The sequence below is a fragment of the Phocoena sinus genome, chromosome 11 (assembly GCF_008692025.1).
Source record: "Phocoena sinus isolate mPhoSin1 chromosome 11, mPhoSin1.pri, whole genome shotgun sequence".
NCBI classification, from domain to species: domain Eukaryota; kingdom Metazoa; phylum Chordata; class Mammalia; order Artiodactyla; family Phocoenidae; genus Phocoena; species Phocoena sinus.
This window is the reverse complement of record NC_045773.1, coordinates 80180616-80202874: the sequence shown is the minus strand read 5'-3', so window position 1 is coordinate 80202874 and position 22259 is coordinate 80180616. Positions and strand designations below refer to the sequence as shown.

General features: G+C 36.6%; 1 pseudogene; it reads right to left on the bottom strand.

Annotated features, from left to right (window-relative positions):
* Window positions 1–13848: 13848 nt before the first annotated feature.
* On the bottom strand, window positions 13849–14336 carry LOC116762690 (annotated as a pseudogene).
* Window positions 14337–22259: the final 7923 nt, after the last annotated feature.

Here is a 22259-nt window from a genome sequence, read left to right as displayed (position 1 = left end):
GAAAAGGGGGCATATTGTATAATCCCATGCATATGAGATCACAGACACAAAAAGCAGACCAGTGGTTGCCAGAGACTAAGGAGCAGGGGAATGAGAAGTGACTTCTTAACGAGTACGGAATTTACCTTTAGGGTGATAAAATTATTTTGGAACTAGATGGAAGTGATAGTTACTCAATATTGTGAATGTACCAAATGCCACTGAACTGTACACTACAAAATTGTTAATTTAATGTTATATAAATTTTACCTCAATAGAACCAAAAAATAAATCAGTAGAAGAAATCTACAAATGAAATAACAGAGGGTCTAATCAATTCATTTACTCATGAACAAAGCCCTTGGTTCTAACAAAATGCCAAAATACCCATAGAGTTACTCTCATAGAGTCAAGGACTGACATTGCTTTAGCTACATAATTTATATTTATGTGAAGATAAAAGGCCTACCTTGCTCTGGCTTATTTTCTTCCTTCATTGTCTCTGAAAAAAAAAAATTAGACAAAAATTTTGACAGTTTGGAAAAATAAATAGGAACAAACTTATTACAGATTAAATTGAAGCAAATTGCAAATAGAACAGAGTTTCAAATAGATTGGTATACCAGGGGGAAGTTTTTCCTTATACAATGTGAAGATACTGGAACCCTTTCCTTACTACTGTCTAAAGCTGGGTTTGCTGCAACGATATCTTTGTAAGTGGATCAAAATTTGAAACTCAGCATTTTCTTTTATTTTCTCTGCAAAACAAGTAAGATAAATATTGATTAAAATAACTGAAGTAATTCATAAATAAAATTACAGAGGATCAAATATTGATTCTTGTATGGACAAAACTCTATTTTACATAATGTCAAGGTACTAAACATTGTTTTTATACAATCCAAGTCTGATTTTTCTTCAGGTATGTATTTTCCACTTGGGTGGAGATAAATTCTCCTTTTCCTTCCTTCCTTTCTCTGAATAGACAGATTAGACAAATTTATTTGTTTCCAATAAATTGATACAATTTACAAATGAATTAAGAAGTTTAAATTGATTAGGTTATTAATTAATCAAATCCTTTGTACATAGATGAAGATAAAATACCTTTCTTTTTCTTCATGTCTTCTAAGAAAAATAGAAGAAATTTTTAATTTTCAGAATGAAAACTGGAATAGACAAACTCTTTATCTTATTTCTAGCCACCATGTCCTTCCTTTCCTCTCTATTACTCCCTCTGGTGTCATTTCCCTTAAGCTTGCAGAAATTCCTTTACAGTTTCTTATTAAACAAATATTCTGATAAATTCCTTGACTTTCCTTCCTTCCGTGCATGATTGTCTTAATTTTGTCTTTATCACTGAAGGAAGTCTATTTTCACTGGATATATAGAAGACTGGGTTGACAGTCTTCTCATTCAGCACTTGAATGCTATTGATGCACTCTATTCTTACTCCTATGATTTCTGATGTGAAACCACCTGATCTTAAATCATTTCTTCTCTGCTGTTTTCCTTTAGAAACTTTCAGGAGTTATTTCTTTATCTTTGGTTTTCAAGAATTATGACTGTGATGTATCTAGGCATGTAGCTATTCTTGAAGTTTATTCTTCTTGTATGTTGCCAAGCATTTTGTAACCTTAAGTGTAAATCATCACCAAGTTTGAGAAATTTTTGACATTCTTTTCAAGTATATTTTATGCCTCAATCTTGCTCTCTCCTCTGGGAATCTCATGATTTTTGTGTTAGAACTATTGGTATTACCTTATAGTTTCTCCACAGCTCTCTTCATTGTTTAAGTATATTTTCCTTTTTATTCTTCAGATAAAGAAAAATTCTATAGATTTGTCTTACAGTTTCTGGTCTTTTTACTTCGTCATCTACATTCTGCTATTGTGTCAATTGAGTAATATTTACATTTCAGATATATTTTTCAGCTCTAAAAGTTTGATTTGGCTGGGTTTTTTAGTTTCTTTTTCTCTGTTGTGAATTTATTTTTCTTTCATTTCTAGTTTCTTCTACTTTACCTGATACAGCATGGCAATCATAGCCTTCTTTTCCTGCCTTTTTTTTTTTTTAACATATAAAGCCCAGTGTGTCCTTTATCCATATTCCACTAATGATAGATAATATCTTTATAACTATAGCAAATTATCAAAGCCAATAAATTAACATGGGTACAATATTATTAACTATACAACATGTAGCATTCAGGTTTCACCGTTTTGCCATGCATTGATGTGTATGTGTGTCTGGGTGTGTATGTATGTCTGTGTTTATGTAATGTTCCACCCTATACAGTGTCAAGTTACTACCACCACAATAAAGATACAGAAATATTCCATAACACAAAGAAAATATCTCATATAATCTCTTTATATTCCTACTCCACAACCCTGTTCAGCTCTTGTACCCTGTCAACCACTAATCTACACTCCATCTTTATAGTTATGTAATTTTTCAAATGTTATACAAATAGAATGACATAATATATAATCTTTTGAGATAGACTTTTTTTTCACAAAGAACAGTGTAGGTCCAAAGGGTTTGCTGTATGAATCAATAGTCTGCTCTACTTTACTGCTGAATAATATTCCATTGTGTGGATGTACAACAGTTTATCTAACCTTTCATCTGTTGAAAGGTATTTGCTTTGTGTCCAATTTTCTGCTAATACAAATAAAGTTACTATGAATATTTGTTTCTCTTCCAACACTCAAAACAGAGAGTTAATATTTATGCAGATGTCACAGGAATAGGCTCTGGGGACAGAAGGGCAAGCTTGCCTCCATTGCAGGCCCTCTCACTGCACACATGAGAACCTCCTCCTCTTTCCCACAGCTACAGCCACTGATGTCACGTCTGTTGCTGTTGCCACTGCTGCTGTCACAAATCTGGACCCAGGTCAAAACCCCATTGGAGGATTTTAGTGGTTCCATATCCATCTCTTTTATCAGCCTAAGAGAGTAGAACGGTAGCTTTCCTGTTGCCTGTTCTGTAATAGTCCTCAGTGAAATATTTGCAATTAGCCCTTACATAGCTATGATGTTTGAATTCCTTCAGTTGGATTGTGTGGCTCTATCCTTTGAAGTAGATTCTAATACTATATTGATTGCTTTAATCTATTATTAGGAATTTTAAAAGATATTTGTTCAAATTTTGCTTCCTGTATTGTGCCAATAACCATTTTTCTGTTGTGTTGACTGTGTTCATTTAAACTGAGTTTTAAAAAATTTTGTCTTGATTTTACTTAAGAACATTTATTTAAATTCAGTGTGTTTGTTTTTAGAATAAAATATTTTTGTGGGATTTCATTCATTAATACTCATTGATTCCTAATGCCATCTAAGAATCTATACTGAAAAAAATCCCAGTGTGTTTCTTTGAAAATTTCTGCATATTCAGGATGTTTGAATTTGTAAAATGTTGCACATTTTATTTTTCTAAGGAGATAATAATTTTTTTCTTACAGCAACTTTAAAAAATTGTGAAAACTCTGTGGTAAAATTTTTCTTAACATCACCCTACAAATCTTGCTTGAGAATATAGGATTTCTTCTTTACACTTGCACATTCTTTACGATAAAATATATTATAATTCAATCCTCCATCTGATTTAGAAATCTACTCTTTAATATAAGAAAAACAATTCCTGTGTATGACCATTAAGATTTCAATTAAATGGTATCAGTGGTTAGTCAACTCATGACCTTTTTTTCAGGTATATAAAATAATGAAAAAGCTCTCACCATTGAAGTATTTCCTTATATATAGAGCTCCAATATGACTCTTTACAACTTCAAGCAGTTATTTCTTATGCTAACAGTTGAGATAACTCTGAAGGGAGAGAGAGAGGGAGAAACAGAGACTGAGAGAATCTACTCTCAATGAAGGGTTATCAAAATAGTTGAGAAATTTCAACTATTTATTTATTTATTCTGTTAATTTAAAAGAAATGTTTTTAGAAGCTTTGCAATTTGGGGGAATGGTACACTTGATGACTTGCATTTATCAAACTCTCTTAAACTGTGTTGTCCAGAACTAAATGAATGAGCCCCCATCAAAAGCAACAAGTAAACAATGGAATGAGACTGCCACATCTCTTGGCTCCAATTCTGCTTTTATAATGGGAAGTTCATACTCTGCTCCTCTCTGTTATCATCACCACTCAGGAACCATGTCAAAGTCTGTCAGAGTAGTGGACAGTTCTCTTAAGATGTCATGACTTTAATTATTTAAATATTTAGTAACTTACCATTTTTGCGATATTCCTCCCAGGATACATTAATAATAAAGAACACCGGGCTTCCCTGGTGGCGCAGTGGTTGAGAGTCCGCCTGCTGATGCAGGGGACGCGGGTTCGTGCCCCGGACCGGGAGGATCCCACATGCCGCGGAGCGGCTGGGCCCGTGAGCCATGGCCGCTGGGCCTGCGCGTCCGGAGCCTGTGCCCCGCAACGGGAGAGGCCACAACAGTGAGAGGCCCGCATACCGCAAAAAAAAAAAAAAAAAAAAAAATAATAAAGAACACCACTATAAGGCAGAGAAGATGAGTTGCAGGGAAAGTGTCTACGTCATCTACTTTGGGGTGAGATTCTGAAAAAGTTATGCCAGAGAATTTTCTTATTACCATTCAGCTCAATCTTACTGCTGTTTCTACAATAGAAGTTTTATTCTATACTTCAAGTAACCTGTAGGTCTATGACCAAGTTTCAAGACTTGAGGGATCTCATTACTTCTAAGTATCACAGGGGTGGATTGCAGCAGCCACTCAGAAAACAGTGTGGGATTGAATATCTCAGTGTAGACCAGGGGTTAGAGAAGTGCTTCTCCCATGGGTTGTGAAGGATTGCTGAGTGTGGACACTTCACAGTAAATGAGGGGATCTCTGCCAAATTCCAGATATGCCCTCATCACTTTGCTGTATCCTATGAAGCTAAACGTGATCTAGGTCAGGGATTGGCCAACTCAAGTCTGACATACATTTTCGGAAGGCTTGTGATTTCAGAATGGATCTTACATTTTTATATCATTGGAAAAATGAAAAGAATAGTATTTGTGACACAAAAATTAAAAATTCAAATTTTGCTGTCCACTGAACTCAGCTATGCTTATTCATATACATATGGTCTATAGCTGCCTTTTCACTACAGTAACAGAGATGACTAGTTGCATCAAGACGAAGTGCAGTGACACAGTTATAACTCCACATCATTTTGAGTGGCTGGACTGTCACAGCACTGCAACACTTTATTTTATATCTTTGTTTTATTACCAGGGAACCATAATCATGTCAAAACAAGTAAATGAGAAAAAAAGTAGACTTTGAATAAAACATTTTAAGGTACATTAGGGTGTGGATTATTTTATTATCGAGTTATGTATTTATTATGCAAAGATACTGTAGCTTTGCTAAAAGATAACAATATACACTGGCATTACCAGACTAGCACTCATTATAATATTTTCAAATTATTGTAAAGCAACTGTGGTAAAAATTATAAAATTTAAAATCTCATTATAGAAAAATTTTTTTCATGAAAATATAAAAGGAAAAATCACACTGCAACCAAAAAAATTTTAATAACTCAGGTTTTAGTCAAGTAAGAGACACCATCAACCAAAGGTGAGTGAGATAAATTGTGTTTGATTGAAGAAGCCAAAGAAATGTGTCCAGAGAAAATAAACTCAAGTCTATTAATTGTTTGGTGAGAATGTTTGTTCAAATGGTTGAAGATATTAGAAACAATATTATCAGTCAATTAAGAAACCAAGGGATTACCTAGTTCCGGGACAAAATGGAATAGACACACTTTTTCCTATTCCTCATAATAACTGAAGCCTAAAACTGTACATATATATATATAAAACAAATACAAGAAGACTCTGAAAGGTGTCAAAAATGACACGTAGCGAGTTCTCCGTTTTTTTTTTTTCTTTTTCCTTAATATATCCCTGGCTGGGTGCTGGAGAAGCCAACAACCCAGAAATGCCAATGGGCGAAGATAAACTAATCCCCAAGGAAAGCCTGCTCTTTGTGATCACAGGACCAGGAATAGGCAATCTAACAAAATGAAAACTTTTAGACAATAACTCCTCTACTCCAACCAAACACCACAGAGAAAACTGTAGCCCCACTCCCACTATTCAGCAAAGACTGAGGAGCCTAGAGGTTCACCTTCACTCAGCTAACAATGTACCCCTTCTCGTCCTGGCTGTTGTCAGTGAAGGCAAAGAGGAGAGCTGGAACTTTCATTCCCATCCAGCAGCAGTGAGGCCAGTCCCGCTGCCTTGCCACCAAGTCAACGGAGATCACACAGAGAACAGTAATGAGGTGGCCCTCACTCTACCAGGTGAGGTTGTGTCAACAGAGGACCAGAGGGGAGCCTGAGCCTTCAGCCCTACACAGCAGTGACAAAGTGCCTCTCTCCTTCCACAGTGTTAATGCTGAGTGGGGGATCTGTAGTTCCACCTTCACTTAGCAATATGAGATATCTTCTTTTTCTCATACATTTGGTGCCATTTGAGCCTTGATAAAACAGATGATGTAAATAAAATCCATAGTCTCGTAACGTAAGACCCAAAATGTCCAGGATACAATAGAAAATCACAATTCATACCTGGGAGAACCAAGAAAATATCTCAAATTAAAAAAAGACAATCAGAGCTTCCCTGGTGGTGCAGTGGTTGGGAGTCCGCCTGCCGATGCGGGGGACGCGGGTTTGTGTCCCGGTCTGGGAGGATCCCGCATGCCGCGGAGCGGCTGCCCCCGTGGGCCATGGCCGCTGAGCCTGCGCGTCCGGAGCCTGTGCTCCGCAACGGGAGAGGCCACAGCAGTGAGAGGCCCGCGTACCGCAAAAAAAAAAAAAAAAAAGAAAAAAAAGACAATCAATACACATCAACATCAAAATGACAAAGATATTTGAATGATCTGTCAAGGATTTTATGGTGGTCATCATAAAAATAAGCAATTATGAACACACTTTTAACAAATCGGAAAACATAGAAAGTCTCAGTAAATAAATAGAAAGGAGAACAAAATAGAAATTTAAGAAAATACGATGTCCAAAAGAAAATACTGACTGAATAGGCTTAGCAGAGAATAGAGATGACAGAAGAATTAGTCGGTGAACTTGAAGATAGTACTATACTAATTATCCAATCTGAACAACAAAGAGACTGAAATAAATGAATAAAGACTCAGGGTCCTGTGGAGCTATAACAAAAGATCTAATGTACATGTCATTGGGGGCCCAGGAGAGGAGAAAGACTGTGGAGCTGAAAAAGTATTTGAAGAAATGATAGCTGAAAATTTCCCAAATTTGACAAAGGACATTAACTTGTATATTCAATAAGCTGAGCAAACCACAAATAGGATAAACCTGAATAAATCCATGCTGAGATACATCATAATCCAACTTCTGGAAATTAATGAGAAAAAAATCTTGAAGGTAGAGGAATGATTCTTTACCTTTATGGGAAAAACTATTTGAATTATAATAGATTTCTAATCAGAAACCACGGAAATCAGAGGAAGTGGCAGAATATTTTTAAAGTGCTGAAAAAAAAACACCTCAATCAGAATTCTCTACTCAGTGAAAACACACTTTAGGAATGAAAGGGAAATAAAGACATTTTCAGATTAAGGTTAACTTAGAGAATTTCTTGCCAGCAGACCTGTCCTAAAGGAATGGCTAAATAAAGTCTTGAAATTGAAAGGGAATGATAAAACAAGGAATCTTGGAACACCAGTAAGGAAGACAGAACAAAGGAAGGAGAACAAATATGGACAAATATGATAGATTTTCCTTTTCCTTTTGAGTTTTCTGGAATACATTTGATGGTTGAAGCAAAAGTTATAACATTATGGGCTTCCCTGGTGGCGCAGTGGTTGAGAGTCCGCCTGCCGATGCAGGGGACACGGGTTCATGCCCCGGTCCGGGAAGATCCCACACGCCACGGAGCAGCTGGGCCCGTGAGCCATGGCCGCCTAGCCCGCACGTCCGGAGCCTGTGCTTCGCAACGGGAGAGGCCACAACAGTGAGAGGCCCGCGTACCGCCAAAAAACACACACACATACAAAAAAAATAAAAACAAAAAACCCCCAAAACCCCCCATCAAATCAATAAGTTGTACACTTGAAACTAATATATTGTAAATCAACTATACTTCAAAAAAAAAAAAGAGACACAGTAAAAAATGATACACTTAAATATTTCAATTATGTGTGTTTCAATTCTATATTTAAAACATCTAACTGCAAACTAATAGAGGTTAGGAGATGAGTTACCTGAAGATTTAAATTTGACTAAAAATCCAACACAATTTTGAATAAAGAGTAATAAAAGAACTCATTTATCTTTTCCAATTGATTTCCTGGAAATTAAAATTTGAGTACGTGTCAGTACTTTAAAATAATATATAAAAGATGAAATATGAAATTTTATTTGGTGAGGTAAATGCATCACTATGTGGTGACATATTGAAGAGAATCAAATTTTATGACAAAAAGCAAGAATCTGAGAAATGAGCAATAAACAGGGAAAATCCTTTTTCATCTTTGAATCTGATCTTTACTTTGAAAGCCTGTATGAAAAAACTCATTCATTCTTTTTTTATAAACAATTTTAAAGGAGGGAGGGGCAATATAGGGGTGGGGGAGCGGGAGGTACAAACTACTGAGTGTAAGACAGGTTGCTAGGATGTATTATACAACACAGGAAATATATTTTTCCTGTGCCAATGTTTTGTAATAACTGTAAATGGAGTGTAGCCTTTAAAAATTATAGAAAAAACCCATTCATTCTGAATGTAAATTCTACATGTTTAAATTTTTTTCAGAAAATGCATTTGAAGATAATATGGTCTCATGTCATTCAGATTATTTAATTGTTGTTTTTTAAAAATAATTATTTAAGTAATTGAGACAAATTCCAAGAATTCCAAGAATTTAAGTAACCAAGATGTAGCCATCTTTACTTTATTAAACTGGCTATAACATGACTCAGTTATATTCTCACTTCCTGTCTATATTATCATTTTTCTTCTTGCTAGAGACCAACAATTTTCTACTTATTTCTCAGCCAAATGCCTGGGAATGCCTGTGAGAATTGGATTTATTTACATAATTACTATTGGTACTGTTTGAGCAGGAAGTTTGGTCCAGCTCTCCTAGATAAATTGTCATATCATCTGTTGGTATCTTTGCTCTTGCATCCAACCTTCTTCCTCAAAAAATTGCCAGACCACTTGCCTTTGTCTTTTCTGTCATGTACAATTACACTTTTTCTCCTAATATTACATTGTAAATTCACCGGCAATGGTCAACAGCAGTGACATCGCTAAATCAGCTGCTCACTTTTCAATGTTCTTCAATTTTCTACAATCTGAATATCTACCACTCCATTCAAATTGATTTGTCCTTTTATAACAACATTGTTTCCTGCATCTTCTCCTGCCCATATGACTCTCATTTTCTGTCACTTTTTTGGTCCTCATATTTTTCCACTATTGAATATTGCTTTGAAATTAAGCATATTATTATGTGTATGACATATATATAAAATCATAATAAGGCAATGAGAAAAATTGTGTTAAATTTCAAAAGTGATATATAAACATCATTGAGGAAGAGAACATAAACTGCATTTCCTTGCATAATTTTAGATTCTAAATAGATGGTCAATAATAGCAAAAAAAAAATGCTCATGTAATAATATGGTCTTGTACATAAGAAAACGCAGGGGAGGGCTATCCTGGTGGCGCAGTGGTTGAGAGTCCGCCTGCCGATGCAGGGGACGCGGGTTCGTGCCCCGGTCTGGGAAGATCCCACATGCCGTGGAGCGGCTGGGCCCATGAGCTATGGCTGCTAAGCCTGCGCGTCCGGAGCCTGTGCTCCGCAACGGGAGAGGCCACAACAGTGAGAGGTCCGCGTACCGCAAAAAAAAAGAAGAAGAAAACACAGGGGAAATTTACCTGTACAATCCAACCATTCTACTGAAAAAATAACAGTGACAAAAAGGAGTTCATTAAATATTGCAAAACAGTTAAATGTTTAAAGTTAACATCAAAGTAGTCCAATACCACATTCTTGCATAAATTTTTTTTAGAGCATTATATAAATCTTATGTTAGGATAATTTGAATAATACCCCACTGATGGCCAGAAATAACATTTTCCACTCTCTATCTGTCCATGAGTTGTCCTTGATTGTTTATTTTTCCAAACAGAGAAGGTTAATTACTTACCCACAGTCTCATTATACATCAGTTTTTTTCAGGATTTACTATGAATCAGAATGTTAGCCACTATAGGTTGGATCTCTACTCCTAAAATGCCCAATTACTGCACATTAAAATGTATTTACCATGAATATTAAAAGCATCTTGGAATTCCACAGCAACACGTTCCTTAAAAGAAGCTTTTATTTCATTATTACAAAGAGTGGCCAGTATAAGAGTATTGGTTTTCAATCCTATAAGGTAATTTTTCATGACTTTAGAATGCAAATAGCACACTTATTAATTGCTAATTTCTGGTTATATTTTTGAAATAAGTAATGTTCTTATGACATATAGAAAAGGATGTGTGGCAGTCAGGTGGATCAGACTTGAGAGAGTAAAAGATCTAAGTCTTATGTCTTGTACCCTCAGGTCTGCTCTATCTTTGTGACTCAAATACTTCTCTTAGAAGCACTAGACCTACTCTCTCTGTCTGTCTCTCTCTCCTACACACACACACACACACACACACAGACAAGCACAAACAATAACAGCAATATTTAAAAATAAAACTCATCCTCATGCTTTTCATTAGTCATAGGTAATATTCTGCAGTGCTCTATTGGATAAGTAAGCATCTTTGGCAGGAAATTGTTTCACGACTGTCACTTGTGGCCCATGGAAAATTCCCAACTTGGTTCTGAGTTGTGTTGGCAGGATTTTGAAATGTTTTTGTGTCCCCTCTACAAACACAGGGGGAAGAGATTATACCACCCACGGCAATATCCTTGGGTCAGAGAGAATTTTCAGTCATGCAAATCAGGTCCTGAGCTCTGTAGCTAGGTGCGGTATGGAATTAATCAGAAACAGGAGGAGACTCTGGACTCGGGACCTTACAGGATTATAAAGCAATACTTTAGTTGCAGTTGTTCATTTGCTCATTTGAATAAATGCACAAATAATTGCTTATACACAGAAAATCAATTGATAAATGGGAGGTTAGATTTCTGTTTTTTATATTTCTCTTCATGCAAATCAACCTGAGCTAGCGTATCTATTGCTGAAAGAGGAAGAAATTTTATGTTCACTTGATAATTTATACAGACCAATAAAACTAAGCCAGGATTGTTACAGAATAGGTTCCTCTTCTTTTTTTCTCAAAACTTTATCCACTGATACCAGTCTCCTTGCCTCAAGCGTTTTCTTCAGCTGCCCAAATTCAGTCCTAGGAGCTTTGCTCCTCAGATTGTGTGACCCTCTGAACCCTTTCTGCTATGTTGGACCTAGACTCTGCCATGGGTTCTCCTTGCATCTCTAATCCTTACGTTGGTCCACTAGGTTCTTCAGTGGAGTCCCTGGGACTCCATCTCTGACCTCATCTCACACTCATTTGATCACCTGCTCTAACCAGACCAGTCTCCTTGTTGCTCCATGAATACTCCAAGCTGCTTTTGTTTCCTGCTTACTCTTTCCTCCACCTGGAATACTCTTCCTCCAGATATTCCCACGACTCTCTCAGGTCTTTATTCTCCTTTCCAGTGGGACTCTCCCTGGACAAACAGTCTAATGTAGCCGCCCTCATGCAACCCTTATCTACCTTTGCTACTTTATCTTCTCCTCAGTATTTATCACCGTTTAATACACTCTGTATACACTTATTTAATGTTTATTATCTCCCTTCACAAGAATGTAAACTCCTTAAAGGTGGGAATTGGTACCTACTTTCTTCCCTGCTCTATACCTATAGTGCCTGTATAGAACATGAATTAATCCAGTTTTTAAATTAATTAATTTGCAATATTACTATTTTTCTTGGTTTACTGCTCTATTGAGAACCTCCAATAAACTGTACAATAGACGATCTGGTATTTTACATCCTTACTCTGTTTTCACATCTGGCTAACTCCATTGCCTTTTGAGACTTCTACTTGCTTCAGGTAAGATCTTGAAGCTCCAGAATTCAAGTCCTTACTTTTCTTTCAGGTCAATCACAATCTTGTTTGGGGGACAGATTAGTATAAAGGGCAGCAAAACACATAGTGATGTCACATAGTAATATCTCACAAAATATTTGTATTTTTAATATAATTATATGTTTATCGTATCGGATATCATCGTTTATTAATATTGATATTTTCCCTAGTGTTCTTGTCACTACAGGCATACCTCAGAGATACTGTGGGTTTAATTCCAGACACCTCAATAAAGTGATTATTGCAATAAAGCTAGTTGTTGGGAGCCAAGAAGTTTTCGCCATTAGAAGATGGCCGACATCCTGCTTCTCTTCCTGCTTAATGAGATAAAAGCCCGCGCCTAAAACGAAAGCCCGCGCACGCAGCACCAATGATAATTTGCCAAGTACTTCCCTTATTCTGGATCCCGCCCCCCTTTCTCTGTACTGTATAAATACAGCTACTGCAGCAATAAAAGTTTGAGGCTTGATCAGGATTTTGTCTTGCCTCCATTCTTTCGCGTCTCCTGCCCCTTCTTCCCTTTTCAACCTCTACAGGTTCCTCCTCGGACTCACAAGGATTTGTCCTGCTGGTCGGGACTCCCGGGGACGCCCGGGGCCGTGCACAGCTAGTCATACTAATTTTTTGGTTTCCCAGTGCGTTAAAAGTTGCACTATACTGTAGTCTATTAAGTATAAAATAGAATTATATCTCAAAAATGTACATACCTTAATTTTAAATATTTTATTGCTAAAATATGCTAACCATCATCTGAGCCTTCAGCAAATCTTAAGTCTTTTTTCAATAGTAACGTCAAAGATCACTGATCACAGATCACCATAACAAATATAGTTAAGTTTGAAATATTGCAAGAATTATCAAAATGTGTCACAGAGACACTAAATAAGCAAATGCTGTTGGGAAAATGGCACTGATAGACTTACTGTATGCAGGATTGCCACAAACCTTTAACGTGTAGAAAAAAGCATTGTCTGAGAAACACAATAAAGCAAAGCACAATAAAACCAGATATGCCTGTATTTTAACTTCAGTGAATTTTATTTCTGTGTATCAGAAATGCATTTTTATTTTTATTTGAAAACAACCTAAATTTTTAGACAAATGATTTTAGTATATAAATTTGATTTTGTTTTTATACAGAATACAAAGATTTTCCTCATTGATCTTCCATGTGAAGGGGATTACAAGCCTGAAGGGAGATACCTTCTGCACACAAGTGTGTATCTTACGTGTAGGGTACTGGAAACCAATGTGTAGTAGCTTCCACACATAAATTAGGTCGTGACACCACCTATTAAAAAGGGGATAAGAGAAAAATTCTATTAATCAGATCCAAGAAGCAAACATGACACAAAAACTGCAGGTTAAGACCAAATGAGTAATTTTAGTTAGGACACTGCGGGTTATACTGGAGTAACAGGTTTGTGAAGCTACAGTGTGTACCACATTAAAACAGCAAGAAAGGGCTATTTATATGGAAAGGCTGGAATGAGGGATTTTTTCACTCAAGCAAATTAACTTCTTGTCAACTGCCAAAACAGAACAGAACTGAGCATTATGTTAGTATACTGAAGGCTTATTACACAAGCTTTAGCGCAGCATACTAAAGTTAGAACTTCTTCACTGGTGCATATGAATCGTTGATAGTCATGGAAAGTTTTTTGCCCCTTCTTGCCAAATTTCAGGCATGTCTTATTTTTGATAGAGCATTACTTGTATCTATAACTTCATCCTGTAAAAACATATGAAGACAACGTTCATTCTGTGCCAAAGGATGACCAGCGACCTTGTTCATAAACTGCTCCAGTCCTTGCTTCCTTTCTTCAATAAAATTGTCAACAAATATTCCATCATCTCTTCTAAAAGAAAGTTGACGCAAAAATGCTTTCCCAGGGACTTGGGGGAACTACAACCTTGATCTCTTTCTAATTCACTTCGCAGCTACTCAAAGTCACTGTATCTTCTGCAAACGGCAGATTCTTTTAGCTTGAAAATAGGCAGATTTGTCTTGACCCTGCTTTCGTAGGTGGTGAACCGACCCTGGCCTACCCGCACTGTCTAAGGGTTGCTCACATCGATCTCGAGGAAGTTGCTGGGAGGCCCGCAGGCGTCGTTCAGGTTCTGCGGCTTGGTGATCAGCCGCCGGGTGCTCGCCACGGTCTCCGCCATTTCACGGCTGTAGCCGCAGCCGCCGTCGCCGCGGGCTCCCTCCACCCTTTCCGCGTTCGGCCGACCCCGCCGCTGGGACGCCGAGCTCGCGCGCAACTTTAGTGAATTTTACAGTGCATTTTTTTAATACAGTAATTTGAAAATAATCGTTTTCAGTAAAGACTTTCTAATTAACGAAGGATGAATAAAAAATGATTCATCTACTGTTGCTCTTCTGTTTCTCTCTTTTCTGTTTTCCTGTGATCCATGCTTCTTCCCTCTGTTTTAAAGGAAGTTAAAAATGAGTAGTTTTGATCATTTTTTTTTTTTTGCGGTACGCGGGCCTCTCGCTGTTGTGGCCTCTCCCGTCGCGGAGCACAGGCTCCGGACGCGCAGGTTCAGCGGCCATGGCTCACGGGCCCAGCCGCTCCGCGGCATGTGGGATATTCCCGGACCGGGGCACGAACTCGGCAGGCGGACTCTCAACCACTGCGCCACCAGGGAAGTCCCTGTGATCATATTTAATGATCTTTTTTACACTTTCTCGGTGTTATGTTGAGTGGACTGTGTCTAATTAGAAGTTAAAACCTCTCTTCCCTCTCTCTCTCACTGTATTTCTCTTGCTTTTTCCTGCTCTCTTCCTGGAATCCATGAATGTTACTTCATATTTACAAAATAAAACATATCAAGGTCATATAATGGATTTCTGGGGGAGAGGAGATTTTTCTTTAGAAATGTTCTTTTCTTTATATAAATTCTGTTGGATATAAATTGTTGGCTGGTTGGATAAGAGGGTCCTTGAACAATGCATTTTCTACCACCTCACCCTGTCTTGAGGGCTCAGCAGGAGCTGATAGACAAGGGGTAAGAGGCATGGAGATGGTAGCCTAGGCCTGTGCTTCTTAATGCTGGGTGCACAGTATAATCACTTGAGACTAATTTTTTTTTTAAGTTTTATTGGAGTATAGTTGATTTACAGTGTTTTTTAGTTTCTGCTGTACAGCAAAGTGAATCAGTTATACATATACATATATCCACTCTTTTTTAGATTCTTTTCCCATATAGGTCATTACAGAGTATTGAGTAGAGTTCCCTGTGCTATACAGTAGGTCCTTATTAGTTATTTTATATATAGGAGTGTGCATATGTCAATCCCAATCTCCCAATGAGATTATTTTTAAATTACTGATTCATAGCCCTTTTCTTTTCCTCCCTTCCCCCTCCCCTCTCCCAAGAAATTTCTATCTTGATTAGTCTATGATGGTACTTTTTAGAAACACTTAGGGTAATTTTGGACAGGACAATCCTGTGTGCTATTTCACAAATTTTACATGTAAATGAATAATCCAAAGAATGGAAAGTATTTTAAGTCTTTTGACAACACTAGAAAAGGAAAGGGAATTTCTCCTCTTTTCCCTGAAGGTCTTACATAATCTGTTGATGGGGAGGAAAAATTTGACCAGAAAGATTGTCATCAGTTCTAAATTCCAAGAATGTTCACCTAAAGACTAAAGCATAACTTATCTATACTACCTGCCTCAATCTTTCTTAGCTTGAAGTGACTTACTGGAGAATTACCTCTTCAAAAATTCTTACCTTTCTAGCTTTATGAAAGGAGGTTGTGTGTTCTTATTTTCCCAACTTTATAGAAAGATCAGAGGTAATCCTAAGAGAGGCAGTCTCTATTGTTTCCACTGTTGTTCTCCTTTTTTAAAAAATTGAAGTGCAGTTAATTTACAATATTATATTAGTTTCAGGTGTACAATATAGTGATTCAATATTTGTACTGATTATACTCTATTTAAAGTTATTACAAAACAATGGCTATCATAGCAATCAGAGAAGAAAAAGAAATAAAAGGAACCCAAATTGGAAAAGAAGAGGCAGAACTGTCACTGTTTGCAAATGACATGATACTATACATAGAGACTCCTAAAGATGCTACCAGAAAACTACTAGAGCTAATCAATGAATCTGGTAAAGTTGCAGGATACAAAATTAATGCACAGAAATCTCTTGCATTCCTATACACTAATGATGAAAAATCTAAAAGAGAAATTCAGGAAACACTCCCATTTACCACTGCAACAAAATGAATAAAATACCTAGGGATAAACCTACCTAAGGAGACAAAAGACCTGTATGCAGAAAACTATAAGACACTGATGAAAGAAAATAAGATGATACAAATAGACGGAGAGATATACTATGTTCTTGGATTGGAAGAATCAATATTGTGAAAATGACTATACTAGCCAAAGCAATATACAGATTCAGTGCAATCCCTATCAAACTACCAATGGCATTTTTCACAGAACTAGAACAAAAAAGTTCACAATTTGTATGGAAACACGAAAGACCCTGAATAGCCAAAGCAATCTTGAGAAAGAAAAAAGGAGCTGGAAGAATCAGACTCCCTGACTTCAGACTATACTGCAAAGCTACAGTAATCAAGACAGTTTGGTACTGGCACAAAAACAGAAATATAGATCAATGGAACAGGATAGAAAGCCCAGAGATAAACTCACGCACCTATGGTCGCCTTATCTTTGATAAAGGAGGCAAGAATATATAATGGAGAAAAGACAGCCTCTTCAATAAGTGGTGCTGGGAAAACTGGACAGCTACATGTAAAAGAATGAAATTAGAACACTCCCTAACACCATACACAAACTCAAAATGAATTAAAGACCTAAATGTAAGGCCAGACACTATAAAATTCTTAGAGGAAAACATAGGCAGAAAACTCCATGACATAAATCACAGCAAGATCCTTTTTGACCCACCTCCTAGAGAAATGGAAATAAAAACAAAAATAAACAAATGGGACCTAATGAAACTTCAAAGCTTTTGCACAGCAAAGGAAACCATAAACAAGATGAAAAGACAACCCTCAGAATGGGAGAAAATATTTGCAAATGAAGCAACTGACAAAGGAGTAATCTCCAAAATATACAAGCAGCTCATACAGCTCAATATCAAAAACACAAACAACCAAATCCAAAAATGAGTGGAAGACCTAAATAGACATTTCTCCAAAGAAGACATACAGATGGCCAAGAAGCACATGAAAAGCTGCTCAACATCACTAATCATTAGAGAAATGCAAATCAAAACTACAGCGAGGTATCATCTCACACTGGTCAGAATGGCCATCATCAAAACATCTACAAACAATAAATACTGGAGAGGGTGTGGAGAAAAGGGCACCCTCTTGCAGTGTTGGTGGGAATGTAAATTGATACGGCCACTATGGAGAACAGTATGGAGGTTCCTCAAAAAACTAAAAATAGAACTACCATATGACCCAGCAATCCCACTACAGGGCATATACCTTGAGAAAACCATAATTCAAAAAGAGTCATGTACCATAATGTTCATTGCAGCTCTATTTACAATAACCAGGACATGGAAGCAAGCTAAGTGTCCATCGACAGATGAATGGATAAAGAAGGTGTGGCACATATATACAATGGAATATTACTCAGCCATAAAAAGAAAAGGAATTGAGTTATTTGTAGTGAAGTGGATGGACCTAGAGACTGTCATACAGAGTGAAGTAATTCAGAAAGAGAAAAACAAAAACCGTATGCTAACACATATGGTTATATGGAATCTAAAAAAACAAATATGGTTATGAAGAACCTAGGGGCAGGACAGGAATAAAGATGCAGATGTAGAGAATAGACTTGAGGACCCGGGAAGCAGGAAGGGTAAGCTGGGATGAAGTGAGAGAGTGGCATGGACATATATACACTACCAAATGTAAAATAGATAGCTAGTGGAAAGCAGCTGCACAGCACAGGGAGATCAGCTCAGTGCTTTGTGTCCACCTAGAGGGGTGGGATAGGGAGGGTGGGAGGGAGACACAAGAGGTAGGAGATATGGGGATGTATGTGTATGTATAGCTGCTTCACTTTGTTATACAGCAGAAACTAAACACCATTGTAAAGCAATTATACTCCAATAAAGATGTTAAAAAAAAGTTAGATCAAAACAATGGCTATATTCCCTGTGCTGTGTAATAGGTCCTTGTTTCTTATCTAGTTTTTACACTGTATTTTGTGCCTCTTAATTCCAAACCCCTATCTTGTCTGTCCCCTTCCCTCTCCCCATTGGTAACCACTAGTTTGTTTTCTATACCTGTGAGTCTGTTTCTGTTTTGTTATACACAGTCATTTGCTTTATTTTTAGATTCCACATATAAGTGATAACAGAGTATTTTTCTTTGTCTGACTTATTTCACTAAGCATAATACTCTCTAGGTCCATCCATGTTGTTGCAAACGTCAGAATTTCATTATTTTTTATGGTTGAGTAATATTTCATTACACACACACACACACACACACACACACACACATATATATACCCCAAATATGCTTCTTCATTCATCTGTTGATGGACATTTAAGTTGCTTTTATATCTTGGCTATTGTAAATAATGCTGCTATGAACATTTGGGTGCATATTTCTTTTCAAATCAGTGTCTTTGTTTTCTTCAGATTATATACCCAGGAGTGGAATTTCTGGGTCATATGGTAGTTCTATTTTTAGTTGTTTTTGGTTTGTTTGTTTGTTTTTGGTTTTGTTTTTTTGGCCACACCCCTCGGCTGGCAGGATCTTACTTTCCCCGAACTCCAGGCCCATGTCGGTGAAAGCACCGTGTCCTAACCAGTGGACCACCAGGGAATTCCCCTATTTTTAATTTTTTGAGGACCCTCCATACGGTTTTTCATAGTGGCTGCACCAATTTACATTCCCACCAACAGTGCACAAGGGTTCCCTTTTTTTCACATCCTTGCCAATATTTGACTTTTTGATGATATCCATTCTAACAGGTGTGAGGTGATATCTCTCAGTTGTTTTGATTTGCATTTCTCTAATGATAAGCAATGTTGGACATCTTTTCAGGTGTCTGTTAGCCATCTGTATGTGCTTGAGTTGGGCTATTTCATAGCATCTCTTGTCCACATTGGGTAGAATGAGAAGACAGGTAGAGGGAATGAGGTTAGGGAAAGAACTGCACAATTCTTCCATTCCACAGTCATCAAGAAGTATATAATTAATCTTAAACCATGCTCAGTAAAGACACAAAAATCTTCTTGCTTTTGGCCAGCCAAACAGCCTTGTATCAAGCTTTATTGTTATTGCTGAGAAATACATATGCTGAGTGATATAGCACAATCAAGTGTGTGTCAGAGTCCATTTGGCTACTCAACTGGTTTGAAATATTAACCCTATTTCTAGATCAACAGATCTCAACTCCAGCTACCCATCAGAGTCAGCTTAGAGCTTTGTAAAAAGTACCATCACCCAGGTCCCACCTCAGACTAATCAAATAGAAATTTCTTGGGGTGGAAGGAAGGAAGAGAAGTTAGGGCTATGAATCAGTAATTTAAAATACATTCTCAAGTGATTATACTGTGTAACTCAGAATTAAGAAACACGGTCCAAGGCTGACATCTGGGGGTCCTAGGCTGTCCATGTCTTCTACCCCTTATCTGTCAGCTCCTGTTGAGCCATCAAATCAAGGTGAGGTGGGGGGGAGTGTATTGTTCAAGGAGTTCTTATCAAACTAGCCACTTCTTATCTAAACAAATATTTTGAACTCTGTTCTTCTCGTTAAGAGTTTCAACCACAATTAACGTGATCCATATCACTATCTTCATTATTATAAAGATACTGTGGTGCCTTACCCAAAAATGTGTTATATGCCACTAAAAAACAGTATAATAGTAGCTAGTTAATGTATAATTGGTCTCTGAGTAAAGGTAGGGCAGAGTCCTTTCAATCTTGGATGTAGGATTTCATCTTCCTTATTTTCCAAATACTCTGACTTCAAAGAATACATAAGGCCAGAGTGAGCTTTGAGATGAGATTACAAAAATAAGAGCTAGCTTGTGAAGAAACTGAAGGTCATTCCTCTGTAATTGCACCAAATAAAATGTACTGCTCTCTTATATATAGAGAGAAGCCACTCCAGATTTCCTTGCATCTGTTATATTAACTAGTCTATTTCAGTTTTTTTTCTGTGTTGTTTTAAATAAAGTTGGATGGCAAGCTACACCTGTCATTCTAGTAGGTTAGTTTATGAATCAATTCTAGAGAATCTTCTGGTCAGAAATCCCCCTCTTACCTGATTTTCTTTCTTTTTTTTTTTTTTTCTCATTGATTTCTAGTACCTATTCATATATACCAGATATTAAACTGTTATATAGTTGTAATATTTTCTCCCAGCCTCACATTGGTTTTCAAATGTATTTTTCAATATTGTTTATGGTTTCTTTTGTCATAAAGAAGTTTAAAGTTTTGTTTACCTTTTTTTTTCTTCATGGGTTTATGGTTTTGTGCTTTTTTTCCTTTTCTTTTGAAAGTCCTTTCAAGTTTATAGTTTTTTATTTGTTTTTTTACACTTAGCCATATATAGCATTTTATTTTTATCCATAAGTTTAAATAGTTAACTTTATTTTTCCCCCCAACTATAGGCAATTGCCACAGTGTTGTTCATTGACTAGCACACTCTCTACCTGATCTTTTGAAATGTTACATTTACCGTATTCTAAATTCCTATATGTATTAGATTGAAAGACACAGATATTTTTAAAGGTTTTAATATGTGCTCCAAATTGCCCTGAGGAATTACATTTAGAAATTTATCTAAATAAATTTAGAATGTTGTTTTGGTCTGCATTTCTTTGATTGATGGAAGGCATGAACTTTAAAACATATATATACTTTTGATGTCCTGTATGCCATCTTATATGAATTGCTTCTTCATATCTTTTGTCCATTTTTCAATTTTGGTGTTCGATTTCACATTGATTTGAAAGGACTCATTATATATAAAGAATATTACCCCTTCATGTGTTTTGCACGATGGTTATTGTTTACTTTTAAATTCCAATCATGGTCTTTTTCTTTATAGAATCTGACTTTGCATATATAGGTAAAAGGTCTTCCCCATTTCTAAGACCACACAGTCAACTAGACTATTTTCTTTTTTATTTTATTATTTTAATTTTTATATTTCTGGAGTCTTATTTTGATGCATGGTATTAAGTAGGAATCTATCTTAATTCTTTTTTTTCAGTGCTTGAAGCATCTTATTTTATTTTAGTTTTTCAAATTTTATTTTACTTAATTATTTTATAAAGCAGGTTTTTATTAGTTACCTATTTTATACATATTAGTGTATATTTGTCAATCCCAATCTCCCAATTCATCTCACCTCCACCGCCCCCCCACTCCGCTTTCCCCACTTGGTGTCCATATATTTGTTCTCTACATCTGTGTCTCTCTCTATTTCTGCCTTGCAAACCGGTTCATCTGTACCGTCTTCCTAGATTCCACATATGTGTTAATATATGATATTTGTTTTTCTCTTTCTGACTTACTTCACTCTGTATGACACTCTCTAGGTCCATTCACGTCTCTACAAATAACCCAATTTCATTCCTTTTTATAGCTGAGTAATATTCCATTGTATATATGCACCACATCTTTTTTTTTTGCAAATGCATCAAGGAATGTATTATTTTATCATTTTCTGCCCAGCCCTTCAAATACATGCACTAAAATGAGTTTAAAACATGGCCTAAAAATGGAAAAAGGGAGAAAAAATATATATGCATATTTCCCACAAAACTGTTTCCCACCCTTCCCTCTCCCTAAGCCCTTCCCAACTCCTTCCTTTCATAAGCAAGTATTTTAACGTTTTTTTTTTTCTGGCAAAGGAACGAGTGATTCGTGGTAACCAGAATCAAACCCTATGGTGTCTTTAGTAGGGACTGGCTATGCCTTTCTAAATTCACCCCACTTATGTCAAAGCCATGCCATTTAAGATTCTTAAAACACAAAATCAGACCTGTCTCACTCCTTATGGTGATCTGCCTATACACTTAGTTTTTCTCTGGCTATGGTTTTTGCTTTAGAAAGTAAGGTTC